Source organism: Camellia sinensis, chromosome 8, assembly GCF_055761805.1.
Source record: "Camellia sinensis isolate YWXY chromosome 8, ASM5576180v1, whole genome shotgun sequence".
In the NCBI taxonomy this organism is placed as follows: domain Eukaryota; kingdom Viridiplantae; phylum Streptophyta; class Magnoliopsida; order Ericales; family Theaceae; genus Camellia; species Camellia sinensis.
In genome coordinates, this window is record NC_138968.1 from 68,577,219 (window position 1) to 68,590,767 (window position 13,549).

Here is a 13,549-nt window from a genome sequence, read left to right on the forward strand (position 1 = left end):
TGAGCTGTGTGGGTCCATTCCTTCCCCCCTTGATGATTCGGCACCGGACTCAGCAAATCGATCTGTAATGCTTAAGTCCGTAGGCGAATCATCAGGTTGCGGTGTTACGCCGGCCGCAGGTCCTGAGTTGTGTGGTTCAATTTCTTCCCCCCTTGGTGATGCGGGACCGGACAGAGTGGATGGGTCGGTGATACTCAACTCCGTCATCGCATCACCGGGTGGTATAACCGTGCAAACTGAGGGTGCTTCACTGGTGCACGCAAACTCCGCGTCGCTACTCCCACCAACTCGTTGTATCTCAGATGGTCTTGCGTGCACCTCATCATCGGCCACGGTAATATCGACCGGGCACACCGGATGAGTGCCAAGTGAGAACTCAGCGACGAAGTCGGCCAAAGTCTGAGCTTTGATAGCAATGCGCAGCTGGAACTTTACATCAAACTGTCCCAACTCGACCGCCCACTTAAGAATCCGACCAGAGAAGTCTGCCCGTTCGAATAAGGCTTTGAGGGGGAACTCGGTCAAGACGATGACGGTATGGGCGTGAAAATAATGCGCCAACTTCCTTGAAGCCATCATCAATGCCAACGCAAGCTTTTCCAACGGCAAATATCTCGTCTCAGCCGGCAGTAAGGTCTTGCTGACATAAAAAATTGGGAAGTGCTTGATTCCTTCAGCGCGGACTAGCACCGCACTGACCGCGTGTTGGGAAACGACAAGGTAAAGGTAAAGTTCCTCTCCCGGCTTTGGTGTAACCAACAGTGGCGGAGTAGACAGATATTCCTTGAGCTCGGCCAAAGCTTGGTCACACTCTGCGTCCCACGAGAACTTTAACTTCAATGCTTGAAAGAAAGGACGGCAGCGATCTGATGACCGGCTTATAAACCGATTAAGCGCGGTGGCCATCCCGGCCAGATGCTGCACGTCCTTAGCCGAGCTGGGCTGTTTCAATTCTTGCACGGCTCTGATCTGAGTAGGGTCTGCTTCGATGCCTCGGTTGGTGACTAAGAATCCTAAAAATTTTCCGGATCCCACGCCAAAGGCACACTTTGACGCATTCAAGCGCAGCTTGTGCTTCTTTAGGATGGCAAACATCACGGCTAAGTCGGATAAATGGTTTGCTTCATGTCGGCTCTTTATCACCATATCATCGATGTAGGCCTCCATTGTTCGGCCAAGCAAAGGAGCAAACAGTTTGATCACCATCCTTTGAAAGGTTGCCCCGGCGTTCTTCAAACCAAAAGGCATAACTCGGTAGCAGAAGAGTCCCCTTGGAGTCGTGAAAGAGGTGATCTCTCGGTCAGGCCCGTGCATGGCAATCTGATGGTAGCCGCGGTAGGCATCCAAGAAACTGAGCCTATTGTGTCCAGCCGTCAAATCCACTAGCTGGTCAATGCGCGGCAAAGGGAAGCTGTCTTTGGGACAAGCTCGGTTGACTGTCTTATAGTCGACACAAACTCGCCACTTTCCATTCTTCTTGGGCACCACTACTGTGTTGGAAATCCACCGAGGGTAGTGCACTTCCTGAATTGCTCGTGCCACGAGCAGGTTCTTAACCTCCTCTGCAACTACCTCGGCGTGATGCAGTGCCGATCTCCTTGTTCGCTGGATGACTGGTTTTGCTCCAGGGAAGACGTTGAGGTGGTGGCAGATAAAACTTGGATCGAGGCGAGGCATGTCGTAGGGCGACCACGCGAAGACTTCGATGTTGGCCATTAAAAACTCAACCATCTCGGTCCTCTCTATGGCCGTGAGACTTGAGCCGAGCAAGAAGAACTTGTCCGACTGTTCTGTATCAATTCACACCTCAACCAATTCCTCAACAGCCTTGTCTTCGGCCTTGGTGCCCACATCATCCAAGACACTCTGGTCCTTCGGTCCCTCAATCATTTGAACGAATCCTTTGGCAACCCGGCTTCCGTTGACCGCCACGAAGCACTGTTTGGACATGACCTGATCGCCCCAAATCTCCTCGATTGCCCCCATAGCCGAGGGGAATCTCATCACCTGGTGGTAAGTCGATGCTACAGCTTGCATGGCGTGTAGCCATCCCCTTCCAAGGATAAGGTTGTACGTCGAAGGCACTTGTAGCACCCAAAACTCAACTTGTTTGACCACGGATCCCGCTTTGACCGGGAGGATAATCTTTCCCAAAGGCCACTCTGGTTGTGAGTTGAATCCAACCAGTGGCGAAGTTGCCGGAGCCAAGTCTGTCTCCCGGAGTTTAAGCTGCTTGAACGCATCATAGTACATGATCTCGACCGAGCTTCCCTGATCGATCAAGATCCGCTTAACATCAAAGTCCTTGACGCGTAGTGTTACTACCAGGGCATCGTTGTGCGGCGTCTGGATACGCTCTAGATCCCTTGAGGTGAAACTAATCACGTCTTTTTCTTCAGTCTTCCCCATTTTGATGGCAGGCTGTACCGACAAAACTTCCCTCATATGCTCTGCCTATTTTATCATGCCCCGGAGTTCGCAAACACGCTCCGGTTCCACGATGCCGTGGATGACATTAATAACTCCCTGTGGTGGCGCGTCTCGGTCATCCTGTCCCCTGGGATCGACCGGAGCCTGATTCTGCTTCACGCCGCCATCTATGTAAAGGTCTAGATGCCCGGCCGCAACCAGCTCTTCCAAGTGTTGCCTCAAAGGCAAACAATCCTCAGTCCGGTGGCCTCTCTCCCGGTGGAATGTGCAACGATACTGCGGATTGTAGCCCTTTTGTCCATCGCCCAACTTAGCAGGAAACCGGACATACTCCTCGTCTCGGATTTCACTAAGTATACGATAGATTGGAATCTTGAAGACCGTGGTTATGCCAGTCCTTGCCTTCATCCTTCTGTTTGCGTCCGCTACGTCATCTCGGGGGTAGTCATCCCGGTCATTCCGACGTCCTCTACCCTGATTTTTACGATTCGAACCACGGTCCGATTCCTCTGCTCGGTCACTTGAGCGGCTGGATTCTTGCCCAACTGCGTGCACTTTGCCTGCTGTCTTCTTTTCTGTTGCTACCGGAGTGGCCTTCACGGTAGAAGCTGACGCGTCATCCTCTACTCGGATGTGCTCATTGATGCGCTGCATGAGCTGGCCCATGGAGGTCGGCTGGTGCATGGTAAGCGAGTCCCGCAGTCTATGTCCGACCGGGAGACCACGCTTGTATTGCGTGATTGCAGGGTTGACCGGGCAGTCCAAGATCTCGTTGAAGGTTTCCCAGTACCTTGAGTTGTATACCTTCAGTGTGTCGCTCGGTTCCATTTTGACACTTAGCAAATGATCGACTTCCTTTGGTGTCTTTGTGTTGGTTTTGAAGCGTGTAACAAACACCTCGGCCAACTGATGCCACCTATGTATGCTCCCTTCTGACAACCTCTCGAACCACTTTAAGCCCAGCTCGCCTAAACTTGACGGGAAGATTAGGCACATACGTCCGTCATTGCGCCTATGTCCGGCCATAACCTGTCGGAAGTGGCTCACATGCATGTATGGATCAGTTTTTCTGTCGTAAAGTGTGAACTTAGGCTGGTGGAAGCCTGCCAGAAGCGGTGTTGTTTCTATATCTAGGGAAAAAGGGGTGGCACTCAGCCTAGCCAAGTCCGAATCTTCAAAGAGTGGCACTGCTTGGCGGGGCGGAGGCATTTCGACCTCCTCGCTGGCGTGAGCCCCGTAGGATAGCCGCTGGAGAGCAGGTATTCTTTGAGCTTCGCGCCGGCGAGCCCGCTCATTTAAGACCACCCGTAAATCCTCCGACTGAGCAGAGTAAGAATACCTCGACGTCATCACCGGACGCGAGGGTCTGTAGGTGCTGTCTTGCGCGCTAGACTTTTCTGCATGCATGTCGGAATCACCAACCTGGTAACTTCTGGTAATAGATATGGACTGAGTACGTCGCTGACTCTGACCGCCTGAACGGCGGGACGGGGTGCGTTCACTGTGGTCTCCCACTCCAACTACACCTTTCCCTTTGACATGCCGCTTCAGGTCCTCCATCTCCGCCGCCATTCGCCGGATGACAGCATCTTGGTCCCTCAACTTACTTTCCAGTCGCCTGGCGTGTGAGTCTCTCCTCTGCCGGTGACTGTCTGGACTCCGCGAATGACCATGACTTCTTCCGCGCTTATCCTGCGCGTCTACTGACTGTCCTCTAGTGGGCGTCCCCAAGTCCGCCATCGGATGGATGGCGGGAGGACCTTCTCTCCTTCGGGTGAACTCCGGGGTGGCTCTATCTATGGCAGACAACGGAAACTCGTCGTTGTTCGCCATGGACGGCGATCAGATGAACTTGGAAGACAAGGTTTTGTCTGTCAACGTTCCCACAGACGGCGCCAATTGTACGGGGAGCAAATATTCTGACAAGCCCGTACTCCTTTCTTCCGAGCTCCGTTTATGTCCGATCACCTGCGCGCAAAGAATGGTGAGCTACCCGGCGGTGTGTGGCCGGAAAAACCCTCCGACGATCAAGTTAGCACACACCTTAAGATAGAGAGAGAGAGAATGGAGAGTGTGGGTGTAAGAATTTCTTTACCAAAATGTTCGTGTGCGTATGGGGGGGTGCAGGCATGCTTAAATACCCTCTGCGCCTCATATCCACTCCCAGTCATCTCCCGACACGTGGCTCTGCTATCTCATCTATCAGCATAAACCTTGCTGAACGTCACCTAATCCCAATTGCCTGCCTTCTCAGTTGGAGCTCGGCAGCCGAGCTTCTCTATCCACGGTCGTGCTATGCTTCATATCCAAGCTCTTCACTGGCTAGGCCCAGGGAGGACCGGGCTAGGCGGCATCTCGGCAAAGCCGAGCCCGGGGCACCTCCTGTGGTCGGCCTTCCTGCCGATCAAATGGTTTCCTCGGTTGACCACGCCTTTCCGAGCGCCGGTCGCTCAGATTGTCTGGCTTCAGCCATCCCCTGATCAAGCAGCTCGATCAAACCGAGCACTGCCTTGCCGAGCTTCTTTACGGTCCAGGGCGGCACACACTTGGCCCAATTCCTACCCGGGCCAAGTTCTGGCAGCCCATCTCCGGGCGAATAGTCGATCATCTCGGCCCCATGCACGGTTGGACTCTCAACCTGCTCGGCCGTTGCCTCGGCCCAATTCTAGATCATAAATCACCCTCTCAATAACCTATTAATAGTTTACCCTAAATAATAGTATTACATGGAATTCCATCATTCCCTTGAAAATTTGGTGGGGAACTTTCAAATCGTGGATGTTTTTATGGTACAAGAGCGCTCTGTATACCAAGATTTATGATTTCAAACTTCTAAAGCAACTGAAAACCATATTATCAATAAGATTCAATCCATATATTCTTGTGGGCGAAAAACTAAGAAAAATGGATACAAATTTGCAGGCCCGGTTTTGAGGGTGACAAAGCAACCGCTTTGGGCCTTAAAAAAAAGGCTAAAAATAGGACCCCAAAAATATTTACAATTTTATGTTAGTGCTTTAAAAAAAATGCCCAATCTAATAGGAAAATGATTTTCCCTCCGAATTTTGTCTCCTCGAACAGCCCGAATTTTTTCTTTTTTGGCCTTCCCCTGTTAGCTGTGCTGAAAACAGAGAGAGGAAGAAAGAGAAGAGAGAAGAAGAGAAAGAAAGAGGAAGAGAGAAGAGGGAGGGGGAAGAGAGAGCACCATCACCGGCACCACCGCCATCCTCTGTGTATACACAGATCTGTATAGATCTGTGTACCTCTCTCTCTCTCTCTCTCTCTCTGTGTATCTCTCTCTCTCTCTCTCTCTCTCTGCATCTCTGTGTGTTGATGATGATGATGTGTTGTTGATGATAATCGGTGGTGGTTTTGATTGTTGGGTTTGTTGATGATGATGGTTTTGATTTTTGAGTTTAATTTTTGGGTTTGATTGGTAGACTGTTGGGGGTTTTCTTCAATTTTGTGATGGGTTTGGTAGGTTTTAGAGAAAGAAGAAGATGAAGGAGGTTTGATGTTCACAAATGTTCTGTTTGGGTTTGGTAGGTTTGGGAGGAAGGAAAACAAAGACGCAGAAGAAGAAAAAAAAAAAAAACCGACGTCGTTTTGCATTTTCGAGCCGTTCAGGGTAATTGGTTTCGAGCTACCCAACAGAATTGAATTCAATATTAGTGTAAGTTTAAAGGCCTAAATGAATAAAAAGCCCAATCTAACTTTTTAATTAATAAAAGGCCCAATCTAAAATATAAATTCATAAAAAAAAGACTTAATACAAAATTATGTTTAATACATAGCCCAAATTAAATTTAAAAAGTCCAAAAATTTGAGGCCTATATTTTAAAATCTTTTAAAGTTTAGACCTTATTTAGGAACAGACTATTTTAGTAATTATATAATTTTTTGATTAAAATATTAAGTAAAAAATTAATATGTTTGAAATACCTATTTAATTTTTTACAAAAAAAAAAATATAAAAAGTAGAGAGAATTTTTTTTTTTAATATAATTTGTTAACTATTTAATCACTTTTCAACTTTTAGGCCCCGTTTGTTTTGGGGTGTAATGGATGAGGGGGATTAAGATGGAGGTAGGGTTATGTAGTGTTGTGTTTGTTTGTAGAGTTGGGGAGGGGATTAGAATGGAGGAGGGGTTATAGATGGAGGTTGGAAAGGGGATTGGGATGGAGGAGGAGGAGGAGGAGGAGGAGGAGGAGGAGGTGGAGGTGGCAGTAGAAAAATAGTGAGAAGATTAAAATTTTTTATATTTTTTACATATTGGAAATTTTTATAAATATTAATGTTTAATTTTTTATATTTTTTTATTTTATATAAAAATAATTTAATAATTCTTATACTAACAATTATTATCAAAATAAACACAATTTTACTTAATTTTCTCACTATCAATTTTCTAACTAATAATTTTCTTATTATAAATTCTCTCCACTCTATCTCTAAAAACAAACTCCCCTTAAATTAAAAAGTGATATTCTCTAGCAATAAGCCTAAACCAATCGCTTATCTATAGTACCTGTGGTGTTGTTCGTGCCTCTTTTTGACTGACAATCAAACTTGGAAGAAAAAACAAAGAAAAATGTTAGGAATCATGAAAATTTTTTTATGAAAATAATCATGAAAGATTTGTAATCCTTAAATTACTTTGATTAGTGTGTGGTGTTTTATTCTGAGTATAATCTAAAAGTCACAAATCTTTTATGATTATTTTCATGAAAAACTTTTCATGATACCTAGCATTGTAGAAAAATAAAAAATAAGCCTGGGAGCAAAACAGAAACTAGCCGCACATAATAGATTGAGTTCGTTTGGCATAAAGGTTTGGATTGGTTTGCGATTATTTTAGTTATAAAAAAATAAAATATTTTTTAATCTAATAAGATAAGATGTCACATTTAAATTATAATAATTTTATTTTTTTTTATAAAAGTCAAAAAAATCAAAAAGTCCATCTTAAATAAGACTTTTTTACTCAAATTAAAAAAGTCAAAAAATCAACTCAAATCCTCAACAAAGGCAAAGATTAATTGAAGTTCAAAGAATGAGAAATTGGAGGCCTAAAACTCAACATTATTGATCTTTTCTCATCTTTCATCCATCGTAAATGTTGAAGGTATTTTCTTTTCCTCTCTATTTTTATTTGTTTATTGATTTTATGGAACTATTCAGCTTTTTTTTTTTTTAAATTGCTGAACATTTTATATATTTTTAAATTCTTTGTAAACTTTATTATATATTTAAGCAAAATTTAGCAGACTTTTTGAAAGTATAATTTTTTTTAATATTTAGGAAAAATCCCATATTTAATGTATGATTTAGGTCCCAAAAAACTCAGAGCCAAGTTGATACTATAACGAAGCTAGCAATTTTCCCATTCCCTTCCCGTGCTCCGGTAACTTAGATCTATATATGTTTTAATAAAGAAGCATACAAATTAAGTTTTCCAAATAAATTAATCATGAAATGAATTTGCAAGTTATGAACCTCAAACTTGCATGAATAATAATAATAATAATAATAATAATAATAATAATAATAATAATTTATGAATTTGTGAAAATCATTCTCCCCAAAAAAGGGCTTATTCTTCTATAGAATTACAAGAAAAAAAATTCCATTTTTTGTTGAAATTTGGGAGAATTCACAGTTGGGGGAAAATCTGGTTAACAATAAGTCACAGCACATTGTTTTTGATTGTGAATGTGCACATCTTTTGAAAAAAAACTCCATAGCTTTCTTTCTGAAAAATCGAAGTATTCAAAATTCGAGCTCTGTAAACATCTAAACTTGAGTTCAAGCTCTGTAACCATTGAAACAACTTTTTACACTTTGATTATTTCATCGTATATATTTTCTAGAACTGGGGAAAATGAGAAATTTTGACAACATAAGATAAACAAATTCAGTTTCTTTTCTTTTCCTCCATTTTCTTGGCGGCCAAACGAACCTAGAAGGTTTTACAGCAGAAACAAAGCCAAATTCTAAAAGACCAAAGCCTAAAGTGTAAGATCTGTAGCTCAATTTCCTAAAGGGACTCGTTCTGATGCGATATATATATATATACATAGATGAGAGACAAATTTGATGAATTCAGAGAGCTTACTCTGCTTTCGACATTGACGATCTGAAACTCCTGCGAGGAGAAAGAAGAAGATTTGGGGAGGAGAGATAAGTGAGCCACGACTGAGAACACTAGGGCTACTCGAAGCCTAAGCAGAGCTTCCATGGTTCTCTCAAGAGTTTCCATGAACCGTATCTCAAATTTATCCTAATGGGAAATGTGTGGTTGAAATTGAATTTTTATAGTGTAGAATTTATGTATAGAATAAATCTGAATTATCAAATAATAATTTGGAATAATTTTTAAATAGTTAGCTCTAAATTTATAGTATTAGAGTATCTCCCATGGTTCATTCGAATTTTCATTAAAACTAAGTAAAAGAAAGACGAATTCCTCTATTTGATATCGTCTGCTCCAACGGGAGATTTTGATTTTTCATCAAATCACCGGTCGACTAGGCAGACGATCGGCCGATTGACCAGTCAATGCAAAAATTGAAGAACCTGGATCTAAAACAATTGGTTGTTGTTGATAGCTTTGGTGATACCCAGTACCACAACCTCTTCCTAATCTATACCCATTAACACCTGGTTTTGAAACATTTTTCTTGCTAATACAACCACCCATTTTTGCAACCTATCTCTTCAACAATACCCAGATCAGAAAAAAGGGTATACAAAGATGATTTTTTTTTTTGTAAAAGACCTAACTGATGATTTTCTTGTATAGACATGGAAAGAAAGATGAGAAATGGTGAATGAAAACCAACAAGATTACCTATTTAAACAAATCCCAAATTAGAAATAAGTGATTGAATCTAAACGTTTGCCAAAGAAAGAGAGAGAGAGAGAAAGAGAATTGATCAAAATATATTTGACTAACAGTAGCTAATTTGTGAACAATTAAAATCAATATATACACATAATTCAAAATTATAAATTCACTATCTTCGCAATCTTCGTTTTGCGCTTTCACATTTCATTCATACACAAATTTACCATCTCCATTGGCTATTTGGTGATCCATTTACATGGATTCCCATTGTTACATCAATTTGGTGAGACAAAGGTTCACCATTCGAAAATACCAAACAAAGGTTCAGACAAATTAGGGCAATAGGGTTAAAGCCAGATAGAGTTGCTTTCGTTGCCATGCTTTCAGCGTACAAACATGGTGGGTTAGTGGATGAAGGAAAGGATTTTTTGGGAAAATGAAAACAAATTATGGGATTGAACCAGACATAGATCACTATGTTCTTATGGTGAACTTGTTGAGTATATATGGACACCTCAATGAAACAGAGCAATTAATTGTTGGTGATCGACCAGAAGGTTGATCGGGGGATTGACCACGGGGTCGACCTCTCAGTGTAAAATTTTCACAAAATTTTGCTTGAGGTAGTCATTCTGGAGGACGTCCGGCCGGTCATTTGGTGGGTCCACACTTAATGGCTATATACAATAAATTACTGAAAGGTGCAAACCATCCCCAATTTGGTAAAACGTTTGATATTTTCTCAATTTGATACCGTTTTGGTGAAACCGTTGGAGCACAAAAAGTGCCTCTTTTCACCAAATTTGAATTTGATGATGGATTTGGTGAATGGTTGGAGATGGTCTTACTGTCTTTGTTATTTTTCATGGAACCAAAAATAGGGTTAATGAGGGACTTAGAAATGCACAGCAACAATTATTGTATGGGGCACATTTTGGGACTCATTTAGATAGTCTGAATTATTCATATTTTACTATAGATAGACTAAAACATACCTGAATAAAATTAAATTGATCGAATATCGATATCCCTTTCATCAAATCACATCTATATTTTATTTTATACTTTAAATTACATTTACTATTCTTCTTCTTTTCTTTTTCTTTAGATGCAATATGGTTTTATGATAGAAATACCGATGTACAACCAACTTGATTTTTTACAAACTTCTTCTTCTTTTTCTTCTCATATACTCTAAAAAATGAATGATCGAAATCATATAAATGAACTCCGAAATAAATCTAAAAGATAAACCGTTCGAATTATTTATTTGGGCTCCAAAATAGGCCCAAAAGCCACCATGACAATGCGGATCCAAACCCTTTAATTAGTAGTCTAGTCGTATATGACAAATCCAAAAATCCATTTGGAAGCTCAATATTGAATTAAAAAAAACTGGATTTGTTATGAAAACACTTAATACAAAAATTCATTTGGAAGCTGAATTTTGAATTAAAAAAATTGGATTTGCTATCAAAACACTTAATTTTATTTGGTTTAATGGAATGAAATGAAATAATTAGAACTTAAGTTCATGTGTTTGGATATAAATTTTAGTAGAAATTTGAAAAAGAAAAACAAAAAAGGTAAATAAAATATAAATGAAATAGTTACATTTCATCCACATTTTCCTTTTACCTTTCAAAATTTCTACACAAGTTCATAATCCGATCATAGCATAATATCATTTCATTAGACTGTGTTTAGATCATGAATTTAGGTAGATATTTAGAAAGGTTAAAAAAAAAATTAAAAGAAACAAAGGTCAATGAAATGTAACTGAAATACAATTATATTTCATTCACATTTTACTTATATTTTTTTCTTTTTCCTTTTAAAATTCCTACATATAACCCAAACATAGGAAGGTCCAACTATTTCATTTTATTCCATTAAATCAAATAGGGTCTTGTTAACAAGTGCGCCTATGGTACAAGAAAAAGACAAAAAATATATAAATTTTGAGACATCTATTATTAGATTTAATATATATTTTTTTAAAAATTTTGAAACACTTTATAATCTTTTTATATTTTTCCTTACCTTTTCAATATTAACTTATTAACATTTTCCTTTTTTTAAATCAATCACGTATAAAAATAAATAGTTTAATAAAAAAATCATTTTATTCAAATGAGCGAAGCAATATCTTAGCTTATCATATGTGCAAGTGCAAATAACAACCGTTGACGCCACAATGGAATAGAGCTCAAGAAAATCACCAATCGTATTGGCACTGTGTTTGGTTGATCTATTTGAATAAAGATTTGAAAAAATAAAAATAAAAATAAAAAATAAAAAGTTAGTTAAATATAAATAAGATACAGAGAATATTAGTGAAACATTCATTTTCAATTTTGTGTAGTACGAGAGGTCTAAGATATTTTTTTTTATCAGCTAAGATTCCTCAATATTTTCACAAAAAAAATTGGACTCAGAGAAATTTTACCCAACTCAGAGAAATTTTCTCTAATATGATCATAGAGAAAAAATTTCACCCGACTCAAAGAAATTTCAAAATTTCTCTGATATGATCACAGAGAAATTTGATGTGAAAATTGATATTTCTATGAGTTGGGGCAAAATTTCTCTGAATCAGGTAAAATTTCTCTGAGTCAAATTTTTTCTGTAGAAATATTATGGGACCTTAACTACCATGAAAATATTTTATGTTATTTATCTTATAAAATCTTAATATTATGGACTTTAAAAAAAATTCCCCTAAAATATAATTATATTTTACATATCTTTTTTTTCTTTTTTTTTATTATTTTATTTTCAAACCATTATTCAAATTAATGGACCAACACAGCCTAGGTTTCAGATCCAGGCTCAGGATTGAGAAGATGGACCTAGATTTCTCCATTTATCATATATTGGGCTTTCCATGATTTCATTCACAGTGCTTGGACCGCTTGGGCTGCCCATCTATTGAAAGCCAAGTTTGGTTAGTTTTAGGGATATTTTATCAACCGGTCCCAATAATTGAATCTATTACCCATTAGGTTCTAAGTTTCTATCTTATGCATCAAAAAGTCCTGTTATATTTTTTTATCCCGATTTTTCCCCTACTATTATATTGCTAGAGCCATTAATGAATTAGTGGTGTTAATGAACATGAGAATTGCCTCTGTGGCCCTTGGATTTGAGAGAGATGGTGTTAGATCTGAGAGAGATTAAGAAAATTGACATGAATGGAGATGGGGTGTGTCGACATTGACGAGTTCCAAAGCCATTGATGAATTCGTTGGTGTTGGTGAACATGAGAACTATCTCTATGGCCCTCGGATTTGAGAGAGATAATGTTAGATCTGAGAGAGATCAAGAAAATCGATATGAAAGCAGATGAGTGTGTTGACATTGACGAGTTCAGAGCTCTGTATTGTTTAAACAAGTGATAAATTTGTTCAAATTAGTGATAAATTTGTTTAAACCAGTTATAAACCAGTGATAAATTTGTTTAAACCAGTGATAAATTTATCACTCATGAATTTGTTAAACAATTTACACATAGCAGACTTGATTTGAGAGAGAGAGAGAGAGAGAGAGAGAGAGAGAGAGGACATCACAACAAATTTATCATTGAATTAAGTAACAAATTTATCACTAAATTAAGTAACAAATTTATCAGATCAGTTACACGTCTGTAGAAGATCAACAACGCCTTTCAATGCATTAATCCAAACCGGTGATGGAGGAAGATGGTCGCAACGACAATGTCGAAGATGGTAGATTGGTAATGGAGGAAGATGGTGGCAACGACGATGTCGAAGATGGGTAGATCAATGATTGAGGATTACGGTGTTAAAACTAGCAGATGAATGATGGAGGAGGAGCAACGGTGATGGCAACGAAGGAGAAGGAGAAGGAGATGAGGGTTGGTGATGGAAGAGGAAGAAGAAATGGTGTGCTAGTGACAGAAATAAGAGAGAGAGAGAGAGAGAGAGAGAGAGAGAGAGAGAGATACAGATGTGTTTGGGTTTAGGGTAAAATCACTCAACTGAATGTAAGGGGTAAAAATGGAAGATTGGCTAAATTATTTTGGGTCAGGACTTTCTAGGAATTAAGTCCGGTCCATAGGACCGGCCCGTGACTCCCCCTAGTTTTAGCACATACTATTCATTTTATGATCTTGTGCAATAGTTATTGAAGACGCTAATAATGGTCACTACTAGACTCTCACTATAAATTGAATAGCTAGTTAACCTTGATTATCATTTAACCATTAATTATCTTTTTCTTTTTCTTTTTTTGAAAAAAAAATGTAAAGC

The 13,549-nt window shown here is 39.7% G+C and overlaps 1 long non-coding RNA gene across 5 annotated transcripts in view; it reads right to left on the reverse strand.

The window, feature by feature from the left end:
* Positions 1 to 8,711, reverse strand: part of LOC114319057 (uncharacterized) — a 33,863-nt gene extending 25,152 nt beyond the window's left edge. For all 5 annotated transcript variants that reach the window (XR_014337830.1, XR_014337829.1, XR_014337827.1 and 2 more), the window contains exon 1: positions 8,547 to 8,711. This is a non-coding gene — a long non-coding RNA (uncharacterized LOC114319057). The remainder of the gene's footprint in view (positions 1 to 8,546) is intronic.
* Between the last annotated feature and the right edge of the window lie 4,838 nt (positions 8,712 to 13,549).